General features: G+C 38.2%; 1 long non-coding RNA gene across 1 annotated transcript in view; it reads right to left on the reverse strand.

Annotated features, from left to right (window-relative positions):
* Window positions 1-2,238: 2,238 nt before the first annotated feature.
* Window positions 2,239-14,215, reverse strand: part of LOC309387701 — a 578,882-nt gene continuing 566,905 nt past the window's right edge. Inside the window, exon 5 of the long non-coding RNA XR_014174641.1 lies at window positions 2,239-2,464. This is a non-coding gene — a long non-coding RNA (uncharacterized lncRNA). The remainder of the gene's footprint in view (window positions 2,465-14,215) is intronic.

Raw genomic sequence — 14,215 nt, forward strand, 5'->3', positions numbered from 1 at the left:
CCATAGGAACAAACTCATGGCTCAGCTAAGCATCTGCTGGATTCTAAACATTCTAAGAAACAGGATAAAAACCCTCCTACGTTGGAGAGGTGGTTCAAACTATAATGAGCTCTGAAACAAGATGTGTTGCAGAGGTGGATTCCTACCAGTTCGGCCAAACCGGTAGTGGTATGCCGGACTGGGTCGCAGAACCGGTAGCGACCCAGGCTGGCCACGGCTCCGAACCGGTTCCCTGATTGCCGCAATCGCCGCCACCATCTTGTCTTTGAGTTCTGCGCATGCGCAGAACAATTTCTATTGAACTGTGCATGCGCACGCAGCACGCATCCAGCATGTGCGAAGCACACCCACGAGCGAACAGGCAATAATGCCTGCTAGAACCCACCCCTGATGTGTTGGCAATTTTTCAGGAGGGGCAAGTGGAGGGATAGTGTTAGATTCGCGTATCCTTGAATCGGAATATTGGGTCCAGGTATGGTACATCTGCAGTGATTGGATAAATCAGGAAGCAGAAACAGATTCTAGCATACTTAACTAATGATCCGGGGAAATTTGTGACCATTTCTTGTTTTCCTGGTTGGGGGAAAATCACCATAAAATAAAAGGTTGTAGTTTTAATTCTCTCACTTGCATAGTTTGTGCTAGGAGGCACTGCCAGCTCTGACATTTAAAAAACAAGAAAGATACAGGCTGTCATCAATACAGAATTTATTTTAAGGTACAGGGAAACAGTAGCTACCACCACAATTTGAGCTGTTGTTGGCTAAACAAATTGATTCTCTCACCTTTGCAGGAAAAGATGAAGGAGGAATAGCAAGCTGGTCCCACTCATTATGATACACGCAAATGAAGTCAGCGAGCTGCAAAGATTTTTCTTCCTGTCCTTGAACATATTTGAAATGCTCTCATCAAAACCCTCTCCCTGAGAATAGAGTGGGAGGGTTGGACCACTCTGTTTTCCTATGTATCTCTATTATTTCAACAGTGCCATGTTATCTCAAAATAATGATAACCGATTATCTCCAAAAGTCTGTGTAATATAGTCTTGATGCTCTCTGACTGTAATATGTAGAGCACTGGCAAAAAGAAAAAAAAGGGAACAGCTCTTGACCTCTCTGTTCCAGAGGTGGGCTGCTACCGGTTCACACCGGTTCATGAGAACCAGTAGTGGAAATTGGGACTGGGTTTCCGAACCGGTAAGGATGGCAGGCTGACCACACCCCTGAACCAGTTCGCTCATGCCATTGCCAGCATGCTTTTTTAGTCATTTTATAATGTTCTGCGCATGCGCAGAAGAATTTACTATTGCGCATGCACAAGCAACACATGGCGTGAAGCGAACCAGCAGTAATGCTGGCAGCAACTCACCCCTGCCCTACTCCTTAGTATCGTAATTAGGATGCTATGGATAATCTCTGCATCTGAGCATTATCTCAGCACTTCTCCAACAATACTACATTGTTCAAATAGACCTTACCTGGAGACCCATAATTTTTTAGCTCTTTCCCCCCACATGGTAATAGCCTGGAGATAAAATAATGCTATTATCAGTGTTCGTATTACTTTATTTTATCGCATTTCCCGAAATTTTACAAATGCTGTTAAATACTCCCGATGTGAAATCACAACTCATTCTCTAGTTTTCGAAAACAAACAAATCTTTTCCGTGAGGGTACAAATATTGCATGGTAAGCTTGGAAAGATTATTTCAGAATCCCCTCTTAAGGAATTATTTAATATTCAAAAAAAGGGAAATAAGGGAGGATGAACTGAGAGAAGCACTAAAAAAGGGAAACGCAAAATGCAGATAAGAACTGGAGTGCATAGTTTTCTAAAACTGATTATTTGATAACAGTATATTTGAACTGATTCTTTTTGGCTCTGGTATTTGTATAACGGAGACTGACAATACAGAAGACGTTATTTTGTATGCAAACTATCTAATCTGGCTAAAATACAACACAATAAATAAAATTAAATAGTCCAAATGATTATTTACTTTGTCATTGTATAAGACAGTAAACAGACAAATTGTCAATATGTCCCCGTTGCAATTTATTATGATATTGATATTTTATGAGTATATCTATTGTAATTAAATATTTTTATGTAATTAAACATTTCTGTATCCAAGGATAAGAAGATCCACTTAACAACAATTGCTTGTTTTAGATTTTGCAGTTACAAATGCAAAACTTTTATTTTTTGCCAAATCAGATGTTTTATATATTAAGAAATAAAACTGGAATAAATTTCTTTCTGAAGCCTTATAAAGTTGCCAGGAAGGGATGCCAGAGGCCTTACCTGTTACACTTTCTTCAAAAGTCCAGTCCTTGCTGCCAACCATGAAAAGCTTTTGGCCACTGGTTGAAAGCAAGATGGAGTGTTCGACCATGATAATCCCAACTTGTTATGGATGATAGATTCCTTCAGGGCAGCGTATTCTAGCTTCTTGACATATATCCTATAAAATATCAAGAAACCGTACCATATTAATATATATACATAATCCCTTAGTCCAAGGAGATCTTTTGATATTTTTATGGACTTGATGTAACAAATTAATCAAAAACAGGCCCAAAACCTTCTCAACAATCTTCCTTCCCAAATTTTAACTGGACGGTATACTTCCTTAGGGTCAATAATGCTTCCCAGAAAACCTTGCCAGACCATACACCTCAGTCAATTCAATTGCAGCTGCATAGCTGAAGTCTAACTCAAATACCAATCTATTCTGTCTCCCCCACTCCCCCCAAACACTGGGGTTATAATTTTTGCATATCTTAATCACAGTCAATAGAAAGAATACTTTAGTTTTATGAAATGAAATTTGAACCCATAGGGATAGTATAAGCTTTGAATTGATTCAAGCTAAATCATCCTAGTTTATCAATCAACTTAATTAGTTTCTATATTGTGGATGGAGCACAATATTATTATGAAGCCTGCATTCGTTGTTACCTTTTTATTAATTAACAATAGTTTAATTTCTAAAAAAAAAATTAAAATTAATTAGAAGCTTATCAGAATGTGTCTAATTTTTAATATGAGATGGAAAAAAGCACCAGTTAGGGATGCAGCAATATAGAGTAGCAAATTTATATCCAAGTGAGTTTTCCCTCACAAAATTTCAAAACCATGAAATCGGATGTGAAAAAATCTATGGTTGACATAATTAAACCCAAATTTCTGAGGAATACCTTATAGAGTAGAAGCAAAAGGTGATTTATTTAAAATGAAAATAAACACAATACAGGTACTCCTTGCTTGCCAGGTTCCTCATTTAGTGACCATTCATTCACTAAAGTTACCACAGTTGAAAATAAAAACCTCTATGGCCAATCCTTGCATTTACGGCCATTCCAATGTCCCTTGAGCATCTTGATTATTAGTTGTGAATTTCGTAATTGGCTTCAAACAAGAAGAATTAATAAAGAATGAAGAAGTGAAATTGCAGCTCCAACCCACTGTGTCTCATTTAATGACATGTGGATTCACTTAATGCTAGAAGCAGAAGCGAGGTTTTAAGTCAGCCACAGTCAGATACAATACAATACAATACAATAGTAGAGTTGGAAGGGACCTTGGAGGCCTTCTAGTCCAACCCCCTACCTAGGCAGGAAACCCTATACCGTTTCAGACAGATGGCTATTCAACATCTTCTTAAAGACTTCCAGTGTTGGGGCATTCACAACTTCTGGAGGCAAGCTGTTCCACTGATTAATTGTTCTAACTGTCAGGAAATTTCTCCTCAGTTCTAAGTTGCTTAGAACTGAGGAGAAATTTCCTGATGTTTCACTTAATGACCTTATCACTTAGCAATGGGGTTGCCTGTCCTGATTGCAATCAATAAGCAAGGACTATTGTAAAATATTTACTTGAACCAAGAAGGAAATTGAAATTAGCATATAGGGTAAAACAAAAGAAGGGGAGATGACATTCTCTATGGTTGTTTCAAAATTGCTCCCATATGAGCAAGACAGCTCATTCTGTGTCAGATTGCCTTATTTCTTTTTCCTCTCCTGTTTTAGTTCTGGGATAATTTAGAAAGATCCTTCACAGAAAGGCAGCGTATTAAAAAGAGACCAATTTTTGTCCACTGAGCTTGGAGATTTCCGCATTAGCAGAAGCCTTTTATTAGGCTTAGGTGATTTAATGTAATCAGTTTCTTAACAAAGCCCTAAAGAGGCTCAGTTAAAATAATGATTGAGGACAGCAGGGTAGAAATCCAGGCACGTATATCAGTAACGAAACTGCAGATACCAGATTGACTTGCAATATAACCATCAATACTGAAATGGAGCCAAGCCAAGAAATGTAATACACATCTTTTCCTGATCTCCCACCCCTTTCTCAATTCTTTGTCTGAATACTGAATAAAAGCCAGCAGGAAACATTTACCTGGCTAGTCTAAAAGTTCACCCAGAAACCCAACAACCAACCATTTCTTTTTGTCAAAATAAAACACATGATGTTCAGTTACAGTTTTGGCATTTCTCTTCTCCTGGAAATGTGGCCAAATGTATTATGGCGAACAAATTCTCACAAAGAAAACATTTCATTTTCTTTACTTATTTCCCAGTGATAATTTCCCCTTACAAAATACAATAAAAGGAAAAACTGTTATCACAATATATAACTGCAGATTTCCCCCCTTTCTTTAAAACTTTCTTCTTTATTTTTCTGTTTGTTTTTGGCATTCAAATAATAAAAAACATATAAAAATAAAACGATTTATTATATACTGATTGCAAAAAAAAGTCACAGAGTAATATTTATTAAGAGACTCACTAAGAATCAAGATCCAATTTGTGTAGTTTGTGTGTCATTATCCCGGTGGTGGGATTCAAATAATTGAACAACCGCTTCTCTGCCCTAATGACCAACTGGGTAGGCATGGCATGGTGGTCATGGGACTGTGTGGGCGTTGCCAACTCAATGTCACTCATGTCAATGGGTGCTTCACCTTAGCTGTTACAATGTAATAAGGGTTAACCAGTGTGCTTCACCTTAGCTGTTACAATGTAATAAGGGTTAACCAGAGAGACAGTTTCTGTAAGCAGGGCAATAAAGATTAGGCTAGAAACAACACCAATGTTTCCTTCCTGCCTTCCTTACAGGAGTAGTCCTGTAAAGTGAAAAAAACAAACAAACAAGATTTCTTACAACAATCGGTTCTCCGAACTGCTTAGAAAGTTAACAACCGGTTCTCTGCCCTAATGACTCTAATGACCGAATAGGTGCGAATTGGCTGAATCCCACCACTGCATTCTCCCTTCCCTTCCCCTCCCCTCTCCCTGAATTGAAGACCTATTGTTCTTTGAAAAAAGAACGATGAGGAAAATCATAAGCAAATAATTTTCATATGAGAAATATGAAATTTTATAATTTGTCTCCACATCTCAGCATTCTAGATTCCAGTCTCAAAGTAATATCTCTTGGGAACTCATCAAGATGTGCCTTCAACCACGTCTGCAACTGAGAATAAGTAATGGTGTCTACCCATACTTCTGGATGTGGTGTTTTTGCCAGAAGTGAGCAGATTTGTTTCTTTGGCATTTTTTAGCAGCCCCCCCCCCACCAGCCTGAATGGTGAATCCCCAGGCAAGGATTGTGTCAACATATCATTTTCCATTTTTTTTAAAAAAAATGCTAAAATAGCTGTGTTAAGCTGTGAATAATCCTGGTATATCTATTTTAGTAAGTTATACACACATAAAACATATGTGAGAAAAAAGAGGGTGGAAATGAAAAAAGGAAGATCTCCCTTGAGGGACTTTATTGACTTATATATGACACTAATCTTTTATTGTTTTTCTAAAGCATGGCTGATTGCCATAAGGATATTTTCTACTCCTAGTTAATATGGCTGATTAAAATGAAAAGTTTAGATATGCTCCTTTGGGGGAATCATGCCAGTAGTTTATAAAAGCAAATATTTGAGCATTACCCTTTAGTCATTGCTGTACTTGTAACATAAATCTCAGGTAGAAAGAAAAAAAACATGAACTGGAGAATTGGGAGAAGATATTCATACTTCCCTTCTTTAGCACTAGTTCCATCTAAATGCCATTACTCAGATTACCCTCAATGGATGTATGCCATGTGAAGGAATAAAACTGGGGTTGCTATCTGCATTAGGGAAAATTTGCTACAGCCAGATAGAAATTCTTTGCACCCACCTCCTTTCCCAAGGATTGGCTCAGCTCTTCTTTTCTTCCAAAGAGCAGCAAAATCTGTTAGCTGATAATGTTATTTAACACCACCGACAATGCTGCTGCCCAACAAAGAGACCTTGACTATGTGTCAGAATAATCGCAGATTTGGCAACTCCAAAACTCAACTAACAAATGGTCTGTCCTACACATTGGCAATAAAAATCAGAACACCAAATTGGGCAGAAACGACCTTGTAGACAACCCTCACTATGTCAAGGACCTAAGAGTATTCATGTCAAATGATCTAAGCCCCAGAGCTTACTGTAACAGCATTGCCAAAAATGCATTAAGAGTTGTTAACCTAATTTATGAAGCTTCTTCTCGGGCAACATAGTACTGCTAACCAGGGCAGACAAAACCTTTGCCAGTCCTATTCTTAAATACAGCTTGTCTTCCTGGAATCCACACTGTATATCGGACATTAATATGATCAAGCGAGTCCAGAGGTATTTCAGGAGAAGTGTACTCCACTCCTCTGTTCACAACAGAATCCCTTATGCCACCAGGCTCGAAATTTTGGGCTTGGACAATCTGGAACTGCGCTGCCTGTGGTCAGACCTAAGCATAGTCCACAAAATTGTCTGCTACAACATCCTACTTGTCAACAACTACTTTAGCTTCAACACAATAATACACGAGCAAACAACAATACAAACTCAAGGTAAACCGCTCCAAACTCGATTGCAGAAAATACAACTTCAGCAACAGAATGGTCTAAACCTGGAATGCTCCACTTGATTCCATTGCTAATTCTCACAGCTTCAACCTTAAACTGTCTGGACCTCACCCCATTCCTAAGAGGTCCTCAAAGAGGGTATTCATAAGCACACCAGTGTGCCTACCATCCCTGTCCTACTGTCCCCATTTATTTGTATTCATTTCCTTTGTTCATGTTTATGTTCATACCTCTACCTGCTATCTTGTACATGTTTGACAAACACATACATACATACATACATACATACATACATACATACATACATACATAAAGTTTACCACCCCAGAAACCAGGTGGAATTCTAAGTTTTCAAGATCTTGTTTTTCTGTGGATTTTTATTTTTTATTTTTTACTTTTGTTTGGGGTGGTTAAAAGAGTAAAATAGGTACAGTTAGGCCTTTGACCTGATGCTAGAAAAAGTGCAGAGAAGAGCAACAAGATGAATAGGGGATTGAGGCCTAAAACATATGAAGAATGGTTGCAGCAATTGGGTAGTCTGATTTAATGAAAAGAAGGACAAGGGGCGACATGATAGCAGTGTTCCATATCTAAGTGGCTGCCACTAAGCTGCTGCTGCTGCTGCTGGTGGTGGTGGTGGTGGTTGTCAATCTATTCTCCAAAGCACCTCAAGGCAGGACAAGAAGCAAAGGATGGAAACTAATCAAGGAGACAACCAATCTAGAACTAAGGAGAAATTTCCTGTTAGAACAATTAATTAGTGGAACAACTTGCCTCCAGAAGTTGTGGGTGCTCCAACACTCAAGAAGAGATTTGACAACCATTAGTCTCAAATATTATAGAGTTTCCTGCTTGAGCTGGAGGTTGGACTACAAGACCTCCAACTCTGTTATTCTGTTACTCAGATGATATCTCTTCCTCTTGCTCCAAAGTATAACATAAATAAAATCAAATATTAATTAAGGACACTTCTATGGAGTGTAACTGCCCTGCATGCCAACAAATCCCAATGTGGCTTTTGAATTGGCAGGGACTGCGGACCTTGTATGCTATGCCAATATGGAAGCAACTACTGGAGAAGTATTCCAGTTGTTAGCCAGCTGCTTCATGGAATTCCTGACCCCTTTTCCAAAGCTTCAGATAATAGTTGTTTCAGGACTGCAGTGTTGTGATACTATATGCCTGTCTTCGTCTGATAATGGCTGAATTCTACAGATCATTTCCTCCAAATAATTCATGACTCAAATATTTCACCACTTCCAAAGTGAAAATAGAAAAATAAGGATGGTAGACAACTGCTCCTTTCAAGTGATGCCTATTTCATTTCTTACAAAAAACAAGAAAAAGAAAGAGAGACAGTGAATACATAACAACAAAGACACTTCAAACAGCTTTATGTTAACAATGTAAATATCTCCTTACCTTATAACCTACAAGGGAAGTCTGTTATATGAAAGCCAACCAACCATAGTTTGACTGCTGGATTTGAACCCAGTAAAAGCAGACTGATGAGCTTCCCTTAACTCTTACAGTTATGGATGTGCATCAGATTGGTTACCGAGAGACTACAGGTTGACCATCTCCTAGAAAATAGGCTTCTTCATACCATGGGAAAAACAAATACCTTGCAGCTTGCAAAGTTGTATTTCCAGTGATTCCACACAATATCATGTCTCTGCTGTATTTAACTGCGGGAGCTGTTAAGTAAAATCTGCTGTTGCCAACATGGATACTGATTTAATGGGTGACAGAAAAATGACTCATTGTCATTATTTGGGGTAAAACTCATATTGAGGGCATAGAAGGATATAAAATCTAGATTTCTGTAGATTACTCAGTGGTTGAATAATTTACACAGTGACTGGACAAAACACTAGAGAATTTGCTCTCAGAAAAAGCCTTGATTTCATGAAAAGGATGTGCATTGTAAAGGACTGCTTGTACATCAACTTTCATACCTCCACACACACACACATTTTCTTGATTCTCAAGCTATAGTAATGGAAGAAACAAATCTAATTGCTATGTTTGAAAGCTGAAATTAATATGAAATAAAATCTGCTTAAGATCAGTACCTGTCTTGCTTAGTTAGTTTGGTTCTATGCACTTTGCTACTCGGGCAGGACAAGACAGGCGACCAACAATCTCTTGTAACATTTTTAAAAGCTGCAGTGAAGGTGAAGATTTATTTATTCACGATTTAGCCCAATTTTTCCTGAAGAGCATAACAAATTAAAGATAAATCTCCCTCCCTCCTATCACCCCCTACAACAGCCAACCGAGAACTGTTTGGAAGTTAGGCTGATGGGTTGAACATCATCCAGAAAGCTTCCATGAGTGACGTAAGTAGGCCCCTTTAAATTGTACTTTTGAATGGTTGAGAATATTTTTGTGAGTCAGTATAGGATAGTGCAGTGGTGTCCAAAATTAGCACCTTTTAAGACTTGAGACTTTAATTCCCAGAATTCTCCAGCCATCATGGCTGGCTGGGAATTTTCGTGAATTCCACTCCTCTTAAAATTGCCAAGATTGGACACTACCCTGGGGTAGTAATTAAGATGCTGGCCTAGAAAGCAGGAGACTATAGGTTCTAGGCCTATCTTCAGTATGAAAGCCAGCTGGGTGAGTTTGGGCCAATCACACTGTCTAAGACCAAGACTTTCAGGATTGTTGTTATGGGAGATACAGGAAGTAGAAGGAATATTAGGAAAGTTAACCATCTTCACCATATCTATATAATAGGCATATATACTTTTATATTCTTATATACATACACATATATGGCAGAATGAAAATATACTAATAGCACTAGCCACAGCATTTAATTATATACCACTTCACAGTGCTTTACAGCCCTCCATAAGCGGTTTACAGAGTCAGCATATTGCCTCCAGCAATCTGAATCCCCATTTTACCCACTTCAGCAGGATGGAAGGCTGAGTCAACCTTGAGCCTGGTGAGATTTGAACTGCCAAATTGCAGTCAGCAGAAATAGCCTGCAGTACTACACTCTAACCACTGCACCACTGTAGATCATCATCATCATCATCATCATCATCATCATCATCCTGTGATGATGCCAAATGCAGACTCTGCAAAGAAGTTGATGAAACTGTTGACTACATACTCAGCTGCTGTAAAAAATCACGCAGACTGATTATAAATTGCGGCACAATTCAGTAGCACAAATAATCCACTGGAATTTGTGCAAAAATTATAATATTAAAACAACAACAAACTGGTGGGAACATAAGCCTGAAAAAGTCACCAAAAATCAGATGGTCAAGATCCAATGGGATTTTTGTATACAAATGGACAAAATACTGGATGATTTGAAACTCTATGGAAAGTCAGAAATAGAAATCCAATCATTGACAAACACAGTCCGAGTATTCAGCACCGATATTTCAATGCAGTTTGGCATGGAAAAATGCGCCACTGTATCCATAAAAAGGGGCAAAATCACTACATGTGAGGGAATTCAAATGCCCAATGGCCAACTAATTAAATGCAACAAAAATGAAGCCTAGAAATACTTAGGCATTTTGCAGTTGGATAACATCAAACATGGAGAAGTAAAAACTATTGTCAGGAGAGAGTACACTAACAGAGTTAGGAAAATTTTGAAATCTAAATTAAATGGTGGAAATACAATCAAGGCCATAAATACCTGGGCAATACCAGTTATAAGATACACAGCTGGTATAGTTAACTGGACACAAGCTGATTTGGACATTTTGGACCGAAAAACCAGGAAACTAATGACAATGCACTACAGTTTACATCCACGTGGTGACGCTGATAGACTATACCTGCCCCGAAAATCAGGTGGCAGAGGATTATTACAAGTGAAGCAAATAGTTGAAGAAGAAAAACATGCACTGGCTGATTATTTAAAAGAAAGTCAAGAACATCTATTAATCGAAGTAAAGAACAAAAATCTACTGAAGGCCCAACAGACGAAACAAGAATACAGAAAAGATGTGATAAAATCAAGAATGGAGAGTTGGCAGAACAAAGCATTGCATGGTCAATTTCTGGAAAAAATAAAAGATAAAGTGGACAGTGAAAAAACTTGGTTATGGTTAACAACAGGTACATTAAAGAAAGAAACAGAGTCACTAATCCTGGCTGCGCAAGAACAAGCTATCCGAACAAATGCCATTAAGGCCAAAATCGAAAAATCCTCTGATGATGCCAAATGCAGACTCTGCAAAGAAGTTGATGAAACTGTTGACCACATACTCAGCTGCTGTAAAAAAAACGTGCAGACTGATTATAAATTGCGGCACAATTCAGTAGCACAAATGATCCACTGGAATTTGTGCAAAAATTATAATATTAAAACAACAACAAACTGGTGGGAACATAAGCCTGAAAAAGTCACCGAAAATCAGATGGTCAAGATCCTGTGGGATTTTCGTATACAAACAGACAAAATACTAGCGCATAACACACCAAACATCACACTGATTGAGAAAAGTAAGGTTACAATCATAGACATCGCAATACCAGGTGATAGCAGGGTTGAGGAGAAGGAACATGAAAAAGTCATGAAATACCAGGACTTAAAAATTGAAATTCAACGATTATGGCACAAACCAGCAGTGGTAATTCCAGTGGTAATCAGCACACTGGGTGCTATTCCAAAAGCACTGGAATTACATTTAAAACAGTTAAAACTTGACAAAATCACCATCAGTCAAATGCAAAAAGCTGCACTGCTTGGATCTGCACGTATATTACGAAAATATGTTACGACGTCCTAGGCCCCTGGGTGGGGCCCGACTAGTAATCAATGCCAAATCCGGCGAAACAACTGGCCGCTGTGATACAATCGTATAATAATAATAATAATAATAATAATAATAATAATAATAATAATAATAATAATAATAATAATAATAATAATACAGAAGGACTGGGTGTCAACATTAGAAAACCAAAAGCGAAACCATTTTTAATCCCAAAGTGGAAGGTCAAATGCAAACATAAGATTAAAAAAAATAGGATCAGAAGCGAGTAATTTAAAGAACCTGAAATAGCAAAAATGGAAGAATGTAAGGATCAAGACAAACCGAATGCAATATTGGCTTAACACCATAAAAATTAAAAAAGCTTTGAAAATCAACAAATAAACCAACAAATAACAGCAACAGCTGAGACAATTGAATAGTATGAGACACAGATCATCCAATTTAAGCAAAATGAATTATATCAATAAGACCAGAAGCAATCCTACCAAAATATAAATGCAATAGATTCTGAAAATGGAGAGAAAAAAACTAGAAAAAGAAAAAGAAAGATCTATGGGAAACTAAAAAAAAACTAATAAAAATGCTGGATGGATAAAAGAATATGAAGTTAGTAAAAATAAAATGTAAGACCTAAGAGCAACAGCAGAAATGTTTAAAAACCTAGTGAAAAGGATTTCACTAAAAACTACCCTGTTTCCCTGAAAATAAGACCTCCCCGGATAATAAGCCCAATCGGGCTTTTGAGTGCATGCGCTAAAATAAGCTCTCCCCTGAAAATAAGCCATCCCCGAAAATATTGTAACAAAGCAGCAGCCATGAGGAGACCACACTCATTGCCTCCTGCACATCAAAAATAATAAGACCACCCTGAAAATAAGGCCAAGCACTTTTTTCGGGGGGTGAAAAGAAAATAAGATTCGGTCTTATTTTCTGGGAAACACAGTAGGCATCTCTTGCCAATGATCCATCAAATCAGAAATGTTTCTATCAATCCATCAATGGAGAGACTACAATAAACCAGCCTACTGCTGATAAAAAAAGAAATAGTACAGTTTTAGGCAGAGCTATGAGACAACTCAAAGAAATACAATAGGAATGCAGTTGGAATAAAGGAGGTAGAAAATATGAGGGGGGGGGGAAAGCTGAAATGAAATAACTTGTAATGACAAGAGAAATGGTGGAGAAAAAGGCAAGGGAGATCAAGAATTGATCAGCACCCACTCATTGCCTTTTCCAGATCCTTGGAAGGACTCAATAGGTGATAACAATGCCAAATCCAGTCTAAATGTCTGGCTGACTCTGGAACCAACTAGAATATATTTACCTAAGGTGTTTGGAACCAAAAGGCGTAAAGTAAGAAAAACAGAGAGGGTTTCCCCCCCACACACACAAATGGATGATTGCCTTCAAATTTGGTCCAAATGTGCAGTTCAGAGATGAAGTTTTTCTTTTTTAATGCTTGTCACTTTTATTCCTTCTCATTTCCCCTTCTTTTCATTACTACCTGTGGCACACAATGAATCTAAAAGCTGACACTGATCCTAGAGTGAGAGAAGTAGAAAGTAGGAGTTGCATAAACAGACCAGGCAAGAGATATGTTTGTTTCACCTCTTTTCTACGAGCAAGAAATTTGAGGTACTGAAGGGGCATCTTAATTTGGCCATTGGCAGGTAATGATTGGTTACACTTTCATCTATCAGAAATAACTAGATTAATTTTCCTCCAGCCTTTCAGGTAGGCCAAAATAGATATTTCTGAGCCAAAGCATTCTCCAGAGCATTCAGTTAGTAAAAAGCTTCTCATTGACCCATCCTTGGTCTCCAGGGGGAATCCTTTATTGGTTGTCTTTCTTCCTCTCATACATTTTAGTCTCACTATACAATACAATACAATACAATACAATAGTAGAGTTGGAAGGGACCTTGGAGGTCTTCTAGTCCAACCCCCTGCCTAGGCAGGAAACCCTATACCGTTTCAGACAAATAGCTATCCAACATCTTCTTAAAGATTTCCAGTGTTGGGGCATTCACAACTTCTGGAGGCAAGCTGTTCCACTGATTAATTGTTCTCACTGTCAGGAAATTTCTCCTCAGTTCTAAGTTGCTTCTCTCCTTGATTAGTTTCCACCCATTGCTTCTTGTTCTACCCTCAGGTGCTTTGGAGAATAGTTTGACTCCCTCTTCTTTGTGGCAACCTCTGAGATATTGGAATAATGCTATCATGTCTCCCCTAGTCCTTCTTTCTCTTAAGCTAAACATACCCAGTTCCTGCAACCGTTCTTCATATGTTTTAGTCTCCAGTCCCCTAATCATCTTTGTTGCTCTTCTCTGCACTCTTTCTAGAGTCTCCACATCTTTTTTTACATCGTGGCGACCAGAACTGAATGCAGTATTCCAAGTGTGGCCTTACCAAGGCATTATAAAGTGGTATTAACACTTCACGTGATCTTGATTCTATCCCTCTGTTGATGCAGCCTAGAACTGTGTTGGCTTTTTTGACAGCTGCTGCACACTGCTGGCTCATATTTAAATGGTTGTCCACTAGGACTCCAAGATCCCTTTCAC

This window comes from Natrix helvetica (genome assembly GCF_964273705.1).
Source record: "Natrix helvetica genome assembly, chromosome: 2".
In the NCBI taxonomy this organism is placed as follows: Eukaryota; Metazoa; Chordata; class Lepidosauria; order Squamata; family Natricidae; genus Natrix; species Natrix helvetica.